Source organism: Oncorhynchus kisutch, linkage group LG19 (genome assembly GCF_002021735.2).
Source record: "Oncorhynchus kisutch isolate 150728-3 linkage group LG19, Okis_V2, whole genome shotgun sequence".
Lineage (NCBI taxonomy): Eukaryota > Metazoa > Chordata > Actinopteri > Salmoniformes > Salmonidae > Oncorhynchus > Oncorhynchus kisutch.
Window position 1 is genome coordinate 42,668,308 of NC_034192.2, and position 14,428 is coordinate 42,682,735.

The 14,428-nt window shown below is 44.1% G+C and overlaps 1 protein-coding gene across 1 annotated transcript in view; it reads left to right on the forward strand.

The window, feature by feature from the left end:
* LOC109910167 (relaxin receptor 1-like) overlaps positions 1–14,428 on the forward strand; it is an 86,307-nt gene that overhangs the window by 38,398 nt on the left and 33,481 nt on the right. The gene's annotated exons all lie outside the window — the stretch shown is intronic.

Below are 14,428 nucleotides of genomic sequence, written 5' to 3' on the forward strand. Positions count from 1 at the left end.
CCAAAAAAGTGTTAAACAAATCAAAATATTGTATATTTGAGATGCTTCAAAGTAGCCACCCTTTGACAGTTTTGCACACTCTTGGCATTCTCTCAACCAGCTTCACCTGGAATGCTTTTCCAACAGTCTTGAAGGAGTTCCTGCATATGCTGAGCACGTGTTGGCTGCTTTTCCTTCACTCTGCGATCCAAATCCCAAACCATCTCAACTGGGTTGAGGTCATCAGATGCAGCACTCTCCTTCTTGGTCAAATTGCCCTTAAACAGCCTGGGTGTTGGGTCATTCTCCTGTTGAAAAAACAAATGATAGTCCCACAAGCACAAACCAGATGGAGATGGAGTATCGCTGCAGAATGCTGTGGTAGCCATTCTGGTTAAGGGTGCCTTGAATTCTAAATAAGTCACCAGCAAAGCACCCCCACACCATCACGCCTCCTCCTCCATGCTTCACGGTGGAAACCACACAATACAGAGATCATCCGTTCACCTATTCTGCGTCTCACAAAGACACAGCGGTTGGGACCAAATATCTGAAATTTGGACTCATCAGACCAAAAGACAGATTTCTACCGGTCTAATGTCCATTGCTCGTGTTTCTTAGCCCAAGCAAGTCTCTTCTTATTGGTGTCCATTAGTATTGGTTTCTTTTGCAGCAATTCAACCATGAAGGCCTGATTCACACAGTCTCCTCTGAACAGTTGATGTTATGATGTGTCTGTTACTTGAACTCTGTGAATAATTTATTTGGGATGCAATTTCTGAGGCTGGTAACTCTAACTCTGCGGCAGAGGTAACTCTGGGTCTTTCTTTCCTGTGACGGTCCTCATGAGACCAGTTTCATCATAGCGCTTGATGGTTTTTGCAACTGCACTTAAAGAAACGTTAAAAGTTATTGAAATTTTCCGCATTGACTGACATTCATGTCTTAAAGTAATGATGGACTGTCATTTCTCTTTGCTTATTTGAGCTGTTCTTGCCATAATATGGACTTGGTCTTTTACCAAATAGGGCTATCTGTATACAACCCCTATCTTGTCAGAACACAACTGATTGGTTCAAACGCATTACAAAGGAATGAAATTACACAAATTAACTTTTAACAAGGCATACCTGTTAATTGAAATTCATTCCAGGTGACTACCTCATGAAGCTGGTTGAGAGAATGCCAAGGGTATGCAAAGCTGTCATCAAGGCAAAGGGTGGCTACTTTGAAGAATATTACATATATTTTGAGTTGTTTAACACTTTTTTGGTTACTACATGCTTCCATATGTGTTATTTCATAGTTTTGATGTCTTCACTATTATTCTACAATGAAGATAATAGTAAAAATAAAGAAAAACCCTTGAATGAGTAGGTGTGTCCAAACTTACGACTTGTACTGTGCATCACTGTCACATGTGCTCCCTCTCCGGCCTCTAGGTCACCAGGCTGCGGATTATTGCGTACACATGTCACCATCATCACGTACACCTGTCACCATCTTCACGTGCATCAGCGCCTCATGACACTCATCTGGACTCCATCACCTCCTTGATTACCTGCCCTATTTATGTCACTCCCTTTGGTTCCTTCCCCAGGCGTTATTGTTTTTGTTTCTGTTTCATGTCTGTGTGCTGTTCGTGTGTCTTGTTTTATTTATTAGATATTCACTCCCTGTACTTGCTTCCCGACTCTCAGCGCACTCCTTACAGAATAACACCTCAACAAAGGGAAGCATCAGGGCGTGTTTGTTTTGTTTTTGTGTTGAGGGTGATGTCGGGTCCGGGTGTCAGTACTGGAGCTACTAGGTCGGCCTCAGCCGGTTCGTCACTCTCATGCCTCAGCTGGCTCGACAGGTTCCCAAGCCTCAGCTGGCTCGACAGGTTCCCATGCCTCAGCTGGCTCGACAGGTTCCCATGCCTCAGCTGGCTCGACAGGTTCCCATGCCTCAGCTGGCTCGACAGGTTCCCATGCCTCAGCTGGCTCGACAGGTTCCCATGCCTCAGCTGGCTCGACAGGTTCCCATGCCTCAGCTGGCTCGACAGGTTCCCATGCCTCAGCTGGCTCGACAGGTTCCCATGCCTCAGCTGGCTCGACAGGTTCCCATGCCTCAGCTGGCTCGACAGGTTCCCATGCCTCAGCTGGCTCGACAGGTTCCCATGCCTCAGCTGGCTCGACAGGTTCCCATGCCTCAGCTGGCTCGACAGGTTCCCATGCCTCGGCCGACGCACCTGGGGAGTTTTCAATCGATTCGTTAGGCTCTCACGCCTCAACCGGTTTGCCAGGTTTCTGTCCCTCAGTGGAGGCGACCGGTCCACTCCTGATCCCAGAGATCGTAATTTTGGTTGGCGTCCTGCGGCTGGAGCTTCTTCCCGGGAGGTGGTACTGTCACGTATGCTCTCTACGGCGCTCTAGGCCGCCATGCTCCCATGCCTCAGCCGGATCGACAGGTATCGATCTTCAGCAGAGGTGACCGTTCCACTCCTGATCCCAGAGATAGTAATTTTGGTTGGTGTCCTGCGGCTGGAGCCGCGCATCAAGGAGTGGGTACTGTCACATGTGCTCCCTCTCCGGCCTCTAGGTCAACAGGCTGCTGATTATTGCGCACACCTGTCACCATCGTCACACGCATCAGTGCCTCATGACACTCACCTGGACTCCATCACCTCCTTGATTACCTGCCCTATTACTGTCACTCCCTTTGGTTCCTTCCCCAGGCGTTTTTGTTTCAGTTTCATGTGTGCTGTTCTTGTTTCTTGTTTTGTATTATGTTACATTTATTTATTAAATATTCGCTCCCTCTACTTGCTTCCCAACTCGCAATGCAGCGCACTCATTACAATCACAAAGACTGAAATATAACAAAACCGTTTGACATAGAAACACCAGATTTTTGTTGTTCATTTTTTTTAAATTAATAATTGTGAAAATATTAATCACATTCCACCCATGAGGCCACTAGGTCATTTGACTGCAGGAAAGGGCTAGTCAGTGTACTTTGCCTTGCCTTGTTCCAATATCCATTATGCTTATGACAGGTAAGTTGGGTAAAATGTATTCAAGAACCAATGAGCAAGTATATTAGTGCAGAATGACAACCTACCTACTGGATCAGTAGCTTTGAATAAAACAAATATCCATCCATCTTATTTGTGGCAGTTTTATAACTTCACAATTCAGCAGTCTAGAGGAACATTTCTTGAAGACTTCCTGAGAGGAATACTACCAAGCAAATACACATAGACAGTGCATTCGGAAAGTATTCAGACCCCTTCCCTTATTTCACATTTTGTTACGGTACAGCCGTATTCTAAAATGGATTAAATACATTTTTGCATCATCACACACAATACCCCATAATGACAAAGCAAAAACAGTTTTTTTTAAATGTTTGAACATCTATAAAAAAAAGAAATGCCTTATAAATATTCAGACCCTTTGCTATTAGACTCAAAATTGAGCTCAGGTGCATCCTGTTTCCATACCACAACTTGATTGGTGTCCACCTGTGGTAAATTCAATTGATTGGATATTATTTTATTTTATATTATTTCTTACACTGTTACCCCAGGAAGTCTTAAGTCTTATTACATACAGCCGGGAGGAACTATTGGATATAAGAGCAACGTCAAATTACCAACATTACGACCAGGAATACGACTTTCCCGAAGCGGATCCTCTGTTTGGATCACCACCCAGGACAATGGATCGGGTTCCAGTAGGCGACCCAAAATAACGGCGCCGTAGAAGGGGCAGACGGAGCGGTCTTCTGGTCAGGCTTCGTATACGGGCACATCGCTCACTGCTCCCGAGTATACTACTCGCCAATGTCCAGTCTCTTGACAGCAAGGTAGACGAAATTCGAGCAAGGGTTGCCTTCCAGAGAGACATCAGAGATTGTAACATTCTCTGTTTCACGGAAACTCACTCGGGATACGTTAGAGTGAGTACAGCCACCCGGTTTCTTCACACATTGCGCCAACAGAAACAAACATCTCTCTGGTAAGAAGAAGGGCGGGAGTGTATGTATGCCTTATGGTTAACGAGTCGTGGTGTGATCATAACAACATACAGGAACTCAAGTCCTTTTGTTCACCTGACCTAGAATTCCTTACAATCAAATGCTGACTGGATTATCTACCAAGGGAATTTCGATTATAATCACAGCTGTATATATTCCCCCCAAGCAGACACATTGATGGTCCTGAAATAACTTCATTGGACTCTATGTAAACTGGAAATCACATATCCTGAGGCTGCATTTATTGTAGCTTTATCAGCATATCAAATGCGTGACCCGGGCGGGCAAAATTCTGGATCATTGCTACTCTAACTTCCGCGATGCATACAGTGAGGGAAAAAAAGTATTTGATCCCCTGCTAATTTTGTACGTTTGCCCACTGACAAAGAAATGATCAGTCTATAATTTTAATGGTAGGTTTATTTGAACAGTGAGAGACAGAATGACAACAAAAAAATCCAGAAAAACGCATGTCAAAAATGTTATAAATTGATTTGCATTTTAATGAGGGAAATAAGTATTTTCCATCACTGTACAAAGCCCTCCTTCACCCTCCTTTCAAAAAAGCTGACCACGACTCCATTTTGTTGCTCCCAGCCTATAGACAGACACAAAATCAGGAAACGCCCGTGCTCAGGTCGTTCAACGCTGGTTCGACCAGTCTGATTCCATGTTTCAAGATTGCTTCGATCCCGTGGTCTGGGATATGTTCCGGATAACATCATTGATGTATACGCTGATTCGGTGAGCGAATTTATTAGCAAGTGCATCGGTGATGTTGTACCCACAGTGACTATTAAAATCTTCCCCAACCAGAAACCATGGATGGATTAGAAGCATTCGCGCAAAACTGAAAGTGCAAACCACTGCTTTTAATCATGGCAAGGCGACTGGAAACATGACTGAATATAAACAGTGTAGCTATTCCCTCCGCAAGGCAATCAAACAAGCTAAGCGTCAGTTTAGAGACAAAGTAGAGTCGCAAGTCAATGGCACAGACACGAGATGTGGCAGGGTCTACAGTCAATCACGGATTACAAAAAGAAAACCAGCTAAGTCGTGGACACCGATGTCTTGCTCCCAGACAAACTAAACAACTTCGTTGCTCGCTTTGAGGACAATGACACGGCCCACTATCAAAACCTGTGGGCTCTCCTTTACCACAGCCAACATGAGTAAAACATTTAAATGTGTTAACCCTCCCAAGGCTGCCGGCTCAGACGGCATCGCTAGACGCGTCCTCAGACCATGCGCAGATCAGCTGGCTGGTGTGGTTACGGACATATTCAAGCAATCCCTATCCCAGTCTGCTGTTCCCACATGCTACAAGAGGGCCACCATTGTTCCTGTTCCCAAGAAAGGTGACTGAGCTAAACGACCATTGCCCCTTAGCACTCACTTCCGTCATCATGACCTGCTTTGAGAGACTAGTCAAGGATCATGTCCCCTCCACCCTACCTGACACCCTAGACCCACTCCAATTTGCTTACCGCCCCAAAAGGTCCATAGACGACGCAATCACAATCAAACTGCCCTAACCCATCTGGACAAGAGGAATACCTATGTAAGAATGCTGTTCATCGATTACAGCTCAGCATTTAACACCATAGTACCCTCCAAACCCGTCAATAAGAGACCCTGGGTCTCGACCCCGCCCTGTGCAACTGGGTCCTGGACTTTCTGATGGGCCGCCCCCAGTTGGTGAAGGTAGGAAACAACATCTCCACCCCGCTGATCCTCAACATTGGGGCCCCACAAGGATGTATTCTCAGCTCTCTCCTGTACTCTCTGTTCACCCATGACTGCATGGCCATGCAGTCCAACTTAATCATCAAGTTTGCAGACAACACTACAGTGGTAGGCTTGATTACCAACAATGACGAGACGGCCTACAGGGAGGAAAATAAATTCACACTCAATGTCAACAAAACAAAGAGATGATCATGGACATCAGGAAACAGCAGAGGGAGCACCCCCTTATCCACATCTACGGGACATTAGTGGAGAGGGTGGAAAGCTTTAAGTTCCTTCGGCGTACACATCACGGACAAACTGAAATGGTCCACCCACACAGACAGCGTGGTGAAGAAGGCGCAACAGCACCTCTTCAACCTCAGGAGGCTGAAGAAAGTTGTCTTGTCACCATGGTATAAAGTACAGTATATACATATTAGATGAGTAATGTAGGGTATGTAACATTATATAAAGTGGCATTGTTTAAAGATTCTAGTGATACATTTATTACATCAAATTTTTAATTATTAAAGTGGCTAGAGATTTGTGTCAGTATGTTGGCAGCAGCCACTCAATGTTAGTGATGGCTGTTTAACAGTCTGATGGCCTTGAGATAGAAGCTGTTTTTCAGTCTCTCGGCCACAGCTTTGATGCATCTGTAATGACTTCGCCTTCTGGATGATAGCGGAGTGAACAGGCAGTGGCTTGGGTGGTTGTTGTCCTTGATCATCTTGTTGGCCTTCCTGTGACATCGGGTGGTGTAGGTGTCCTGGAGGGCAGGTAGTTTGCCCCCGGTGATGTGTTGTGCAGACCTCACTACCCTCTAGAGAGCCTTACAGTTGCCGTACCAGGCGGTGATACAGCCCGACAGGATGCTCTCGATTGTGCATCTGTAAAAGTTTGTGAGTGTTTTTAGTGACAAGCCGAGTTTCTTCAGCCTCCTGAGGTTGAAAAGGCACTGCTACGCCTTCTTTGCCACGCTGTCTGAGTGGGTGGACCATTTCACTTAGTCCGTGATGTGTACGCCAAGCACCTTAAAACTTTCCACCTTCTCCACTACTGTCCCATCGATGTGGATATGGGGCTGCTCCCTCTGCTGTTTCTTGAAGTCCACGATCATCTCCTTTGTTTTGTTGACATTGAGTGTGAGGTTATTTTCCTGACACCACACTTAGCTTATGTAGGCTACTTTAGTGAAGTCATTGTAATGGTTTTCTTTAGGTGAAGTAGAGGCGGACCAAAATGCAGCGTGGTGCCGGGCTAGGGTGGCACAGGACGTGCAAGGCTAGGAAGATGCACAGGAGGCCTGGTGCGTGAGGCTGGCACAGTCTTCACCAGACCCCTAGCACGCACCTCAGGATGAGTTTGGAGAGCTGACCCAGGTGCCATTAAATCCCTGACACGCTCCGTCGGGCGAATGTCGTGCCTCATGCACCAAACCAGCAACTCCCTCATATCTCTCTCCTCCAATTTCCCCATTAACTCCTTCACAGTCTCTGCTTCGCTCACCTCCAACACCAGCTCAGGTTCTGAGCTCCTCCTTGGCTCCTCACGATAAAGGGGGGAGTTGGCTCAGGTCTGACTCCTGACTCTGCCACACTCCCTCTGTGCCTCCCCCCAATACATTTTTGGGGCTGACTCTCGGGCTTCCGTCCGCGCCGCCGTGCTTGCTTCGCCAACCTCATTCTCCTGTAACCTTCCGCGCACTGCTCCATCGAATCCCAGGCGGGCTCCGGCACTCTCCCTGGGTCGACCGCCCACCTGTCTATTTCCTCCCAAGTAGTATAGTCCATATTCTTGCCGTCCAAACCGTCCTCCCATGTCCATTCCTCTTTTCGCTGCTGTTGCCCGTTACCACGCCGCTTGGTCCTGTTGTGGTGGGTGATTCTGTAACGGTTTTCTTTAGGTGAAGTAGAGGCGGAACAAAATGCAGCGTGGTTGTTATTCATTGTACTTTAATAAAGAAACTGTACACGAATAAACTAACAAAACAACAAACGTGCGAAAACCAAAACAGTCCTATCTGGTGCAAAACACAGAGACAGGAACAATCACCCACAAACACAGTGAAACCCAGGCTACCTAAATATGGTTCCCAATCAGAGACAATGACTAACACCTGCCTCTGATTGAGAACCATATCAGGCCAGACATAGAAATAGACAAACAAGACATCCAACATAGAATGTCCACTCAGATCACACCCTGACCAACCAAAACATAGAAACATACAAAGCAAACTATGGTCAGGGTGTGACAGTCATGAACAGTTCAAAAGTTTGTATGGTAGCGGGGTGAACAGGCAGTGGCTCGGGTGGTTGTTGTCCTTGATGTCTTTTTGGCCTTCCTGCGACATCGGGTCTATAAGAAGCTGCTTCAAGTAAAATGTTACTGTTACTTCATCGTTAAAGGTAGAGTCAGTGATTCACCTGATTCAAAGTAAACAGCAATATTAAGCCGACTTCTGTAAAAGCTATGAGTGTGAAGAGTACGGCTACACTTCTCCTCTGTTTTGGTCCTGCAGTTGTTCCGTTGCAACAAAGTAAAGCACACCTGTGCATGCCTCACGATATGCTGTTGTGGTGACCATATTACCGCCACACCGGCAGTCACTAGTCATGAAGTAGTTAAATTCCATGTGATTGTTTAGTCATGGTAATTAGTCTTCTCCAAGCTCTGATGCTGCTGATGTTCATTAGTAGCCAACCAAACTTGCTAACTGCCTGGTACTTAGCTCTCTACTGTCCCTCTAATCACTCTGACATCAATGCAAATGTTATCGAAAATCGAATCAAACTCTTCATGAGAGCCCATTAGCTCATTTTTGCGCAACATTTCTATAGGCTATGAAATTGCACGAGAAAACAGAGTGATGGCCTCTATTAAAAAGAGCCGGCTCCCATCAGCTTTCTATATGCTAGAAAGCTATATTTGTTTCTCAAATACTTTCCTAATATTAAGGTAATATTAAGTGCATTGCTTATCGATACAATGAGAGTATAGCCTACCTGGCTGGCATGAAAATGAACCATAGGAAAAGCGTCCTCCAAGTGCAGAGATGACATGGATTTTTTCCCCTGCCCCGGTTTTGAGACAGGTGCATGATAATGGTCCATTCTAAATCAAAAGAAATTTCACATCTATTATTTAATATATGTGTAACGCTCGTCTGATGAAGAAGGAGTGGACCAAAGCGCAGCGTGGTACATGTTCATGATATTTATTCAAATCTGAACACTAGAACAAAAATAACAAAGCGAGAAATGAACAGTTCTGTAAGGTAACTAAAACTATACAGAAAACAACTACCCACAAACCCAGGTGGGGAAAAGGCTATGTATGTATGTATGATTCTCAATCAGAGACAACGATAGACAGCTGCCTCTGATTGAGAACCACACCCGGCCAAACACAAAGAAATAGAAAACATAGAAATAAAGAAACTAGAATGCCCACCCTAGTCACACCCTGGCCTAACCAAAATACAGAATAAAAGCCTCTCAATGGTCAGGGCGTGACAATATGTAAAGACAAGATTCAATCAAGAATAGTCTGATGGTTAGAATATTAGCCTATCGCTTGTGAATCATGCCCAGCTTAATGCAAGGAACAATGACTTTTTAAAACTTTTTTGAATCATAGTCGCACACCTCATGTAGCCTAGCCCATACGTCTATATGTTTTGATAAGGTTTGTATCATAACTAAAGTGGCCAAATAAATTTAAGCACATTAATCTGCTTTACAAGTGGTGTAGAGCCTTACTGGCATGCATAAGCAGCGCATGAGTTTCAAGTTTGGGGAAGATCATTTTCACCATAAAAATGCACCTTCATAACAAAAGCATTACATGGATATTCGCATTTGTGGTCTCTTCTGATAATGGTGTTTTCCCGCTAATGGAACATTTGTGCTTATTACTGCCGTAATATTAAGAAATGGCCTAATCGTTTATCAACATTTTAATCTAAAAGTTCTGATCTGTTGTGTCAGCCTCAGATCTGCTGGTGTTTGTATTAATTTGGGATCTATCGCATCCCACAACTGTCCCAGACTATTTTTGTTATATTTATTTCTCGCACAGAATATAATAGGTCAACTTTTGTACTATGGGGGATAGTAGATTGACAAAGGCTAGTGCATTTGCTGTTCCTTCCTTAGGCCTACTCATCTTGTTGGCTGACGAAAAGTAAATGTGGACAGTTCTTCAAATATCTTCAATATGCACCTCGGAATTGGAAACAATGTGCACAGTTGCGTTCCCGATGTGTCTGTTCTTCACTTGTAGCCAGTGAGAAAGACCAGATGTGATGGAGAGGTGTGTGAGTGGATTCGGAGCAAGCAGCACTCAGGGAGAAGGGCTGCAAAAGGCATGGATTTTTTAGGGTGCATCATGGCCACACAAAGGGGTTGCCGCCGGGAAATTCAAAGCATTATCAAGTGCTTCTCAAATTGTGAATGAGAGACTGCCGAAGTGTGTACAACCTGCGCAAAAAAAACAAAGCAGAGCTCATGCCTTTCAAGCAACTTTTTTCAAATCATCATTAGAGTCATATCATGCAGCCTTACAATGTATTAAAAATCAAAACATGTAGCCAGCATTTGGAGAACAACTAAAATTACCTTAATAACTCTAAATGAAGCATATAGGAGTACCTATTTCTTTGTTAACCACAAATCGTATGGAGAAAATATCCTTCCTATTTTATTCAGCTTTGTTCAATTGTATTCTTCATACTTTAAAATAATATAAAATAATGACATGGAATTCTAAAAAAATATTGTCTGCTAAATGAGCTAGTGTAGCCCACAGACATATATATGGCAAACCAGATCAGGACCTAGCATAAGGACAACTCAGAGTATGCTATTCTGTTCTTCTGAAATTCACTATATTTTCTTCATATCATGTTTCTTTATACCTGTCTAAAATAAATAATGGGTTTATTGTGAAGGTGTAGGGTAAATTACATGGATTTATTATACTTTTTCAAATGTAGATTTTCCAAAGGACTGCATCAGTGACTTTCATGCTATGTGTGAAAGCCAGGAGATGCTAAATGTGTTTTATGTTAATGAACGGTCAATTACCATGAGACCGACAGTTATTTGCTTGACAATCACCGGCTGATCATTTTGTGACCGCCACAGTCCTATATGCGATTGCATCGACTTATATCACACTTTAATTTAAATTTACTTTTTGTTCAGACTCACGTCATGTCATGTACCACTGACTCCAAATCCAATTCCCTGCAAACATGAATACAAGTGCTGCAATATTGCAACCCAACTATTTTATATTTAACCAGGCAAGTCAATTAAGAACAAATGATTATTTACAGAGACGGCTTGGCAAGAGGCAAAAGGCCTCCTGTGGGTACGGGCTCCAATGTAAGAAAAAACTGACAGTACAGACAGAAGACTGACAACAGCACAAACACAACAGCAAACAAACTGTGTGTGTGTGTGTTTGCAGGCATGTGTGTAGTGTGGTGTGTGTTACTTAAGGCAAAACAAACTAGTGACATTCGGTGACAACTAGAAACACCTACGTCTCAACAGCCTGTTCATCTATTTGTCCTTTGAACTCCTCCAGGGAAACCAGGTCCTTGAGGTGTAGATTGCCTTAGAGGGAATTTCAAGTCCAGTGGCATGAATAATGAAAGGACCTTTTTCAATGCTCTGTTCAAATTTTCAGGACTGTTAGAATAAAACAAGATTGATCTTATGTGTTTTCATTTCGAGGTAGAAGAGAGGATTCCTGTCCTTTTGTCACAGACTGAAGACCCAAGTAGGAAGCATGTATCATTGAGGGTTTATCCCATTGATTTGGCCTGAACAGCCTTGCAATCTCAACCCACTTGTATGAATTTCCTCTCAGTGGTTATAGCTGTAGTGAAAAATACATTTTTGTACTCAAAATAGATGTTGAGCCTTCCCTATAAACTGCTATTTCAAACATCTCATGGCAACCATTTCAATTGAAATGACATAACACATATACATTCGCATGTATACTAAATATATATATAAAGATAACATGCAACAATTTCAAAGATCTTACTGAATTACAGTTCATATAAGGAATTGGTTAAACTGAAATGAATTCATTAGGCCCTAATCTATGGATTTCACATGGCTGGGAATACAGATATGCATATGTTGGTCACACAGGGGCGAGGATCATAAAACCAGTCAGTATCTGGTGTGACCACCATTTGCCTCATGTAGCACGACACATCTCCTTCGCATAGAGTTGATCAGGCTGTTGATTGTGGGCTATCGAATGTCCCACTCCTCTTCAATGGCTGTGCAAAGTTGCTGCATATTAGCTAGAACTGGAACATGCTGTCGTACACGTCAATCCAGAGCATCCCAAACATGCTCAGTAGCTGACATGTCTGGTTAGTATGCAGGTCATAGAAGAACTGGGACATTTTTAGCAACCAGAAATTGTGTACAGATCCTTGTGACATATTGCTGTGCATTATCATACTGAAACATGAGGTGATGGTGGTGGATGAATGGCACAACAATTACATCACGGTATCTTTGTGCATTCAAATAGCCATCGATAAAATGCAGTTGTGTTTGTTGTCCATAGTTTATGGCTGCCCAAACAATAACCCCATCGCCACCAAGGTGTAAATTCTCTAAAACAACGTTGGAGGCGACATATAGAAGAGAAATTAACATTAAATTCTCTGGCAACAGCTCTAATGGACACACCTGCAATCAGCATGTCAATTGCACGCTCCCTCCAAACTTGAGACATCTGTGGCATTGTGTTGTGTGGAAAAACTGTACATTTTAGAGTGGCCTTTTTATTGTCCCCAGAAAAAGGTGAACCTGTATAATGATCATGCTGCTCAAACAGCTTCTTGATATACCACACCTGTTAGGTGGATGGATTATCTTGGCAAAGGAAAAATGCTCATTAATGATGTCAACAAATGTGTGCACAAAATTTGAGACAAATAAGATTTTTGTGCATATAGAACATTTCTGGGATCTTTTATTTCAGTAGCTTTCCTATTGGACCCCTCCTTGGGGTCCACATTAAATTAATTCATATTATCAAATCAAATGTATTTTATATAGCCCTTCTTACATCAGCTGATATATCAAAGTTCTGTACAGAAACCCAGCCTAAAACCCCAAACAGCAAGCAATGCAGGTGTAGAAGCACGGTGGCTAGGAAAAACTCCCTAGAAAGGCCAAAACCAAGGAAGAAACCTAGAGAGGAACCAGGCGGGGTGGCCAGTCCTCTTCTGGCTGTACCATGGGGTGATTATAACAGAACATGGCCAAGATGTTCAAATGTTCATAAATGACCAGCATGGTCAAATAATAATAATCACAGTAGCAACAGGTCAGCACCTTGGGAGTAAATGTCAGTTGGCTTTTCATAGCCGATCATTGAGAGTATCTCTGCCGCTCCTGCTGTCTCTAGAGAGTTGAAAACAGCAGGTCTGGGACAGGTAGCACGTCTTGTGAACAGGTCAGGGTTCCATAGCCGCAGGCAGAAGAGTTGAAACTGGAGTCGCAGCATGGCCAGGTGGACTGGGGACAGCAAGGGGTCATCATGCCAGGTAGTCCTGAGGCATGGTCCTAGGGCTCAGGTCCTCCGAGAGAGAGAAAGAAAGAGATAATTAGAGAGAGCATACTTAAGTTCACACAGGACACCGGATAAGACAGGAGAAATACACCAGATATAACAGACTGACCCTAGCCCCCCTACATAAACAACTGCATCATAAATACTGGAGGCTGAGACAGGAGAGGTCAGGAGACACTGTGGCCCCATCCGATGATATCCCCGGACAGGGCCAAACAGGCAGGATATAACCCCACCCACTTTGCCAAAGCACAGCCCCCACACCACTAGAGGGATATCTTCAACAACCAACTTACCATCCTGAGACAAGGCCGAGTAAAGACCACAAAGATCTCCGCCACGGCACAACCCAAGGGGGGGGCGCCAAACCAGACAGGAAGACCACGTCAGCAACTCAACCAACTCAAGTGACGCACCCCTCCTAGGGACGGCATGGAAGAGCACCAGTAAGCCAGTGGCTCGGCCCCTGTAATAGGGTTAGGGGCAGAGAATCCCAGTGGAGAGAGGGGAACCGCTCAGGCAGAGACAGCAAGGGCGGTTCGTTGCTCCAGAGCCTTTCCGTTCACCTTCACACTCATGGGCCAGACTACACTCAATCATATGACCTACTGAAGAGATGATTCTTCAGTAAAGCCTTAAAGGTTGAGACCGAGTCTGCGTCTCACATGGGTAGGCAGACCATTCCATAAAAATTGAGCTTTATAGGAGAAAGCCCTGCCTCCAGCTGTTTGCTTAGAAATTCCAGGGATAATTAGGAGGCCTGGGTATTGTGACCGTATGTCACGCCCTGACCTTAGTCATCTTTGTTTTCTTTATTATTTTGGTTAGGTCAGGGTGTGACTAGGGTGGGTATGTTAGTTTTTGTATTGTCTAGGGGGTTTTGTATATCTAGAGGGTTTTGTAAGTCTAGGTATTTGTATGTCTATGGTGACCTGAATTGCTTCCCAATCAGAAGCAGCTGTTTATCGTTGTCTCTGATTGGGGACCATGTTTAGGTAGCCATATTCCCTTGGGTATTTTGTGGGTTCTTGTCTATGTGTAGTTGCCTGTTAGCACTCATGTGTATAGCTTC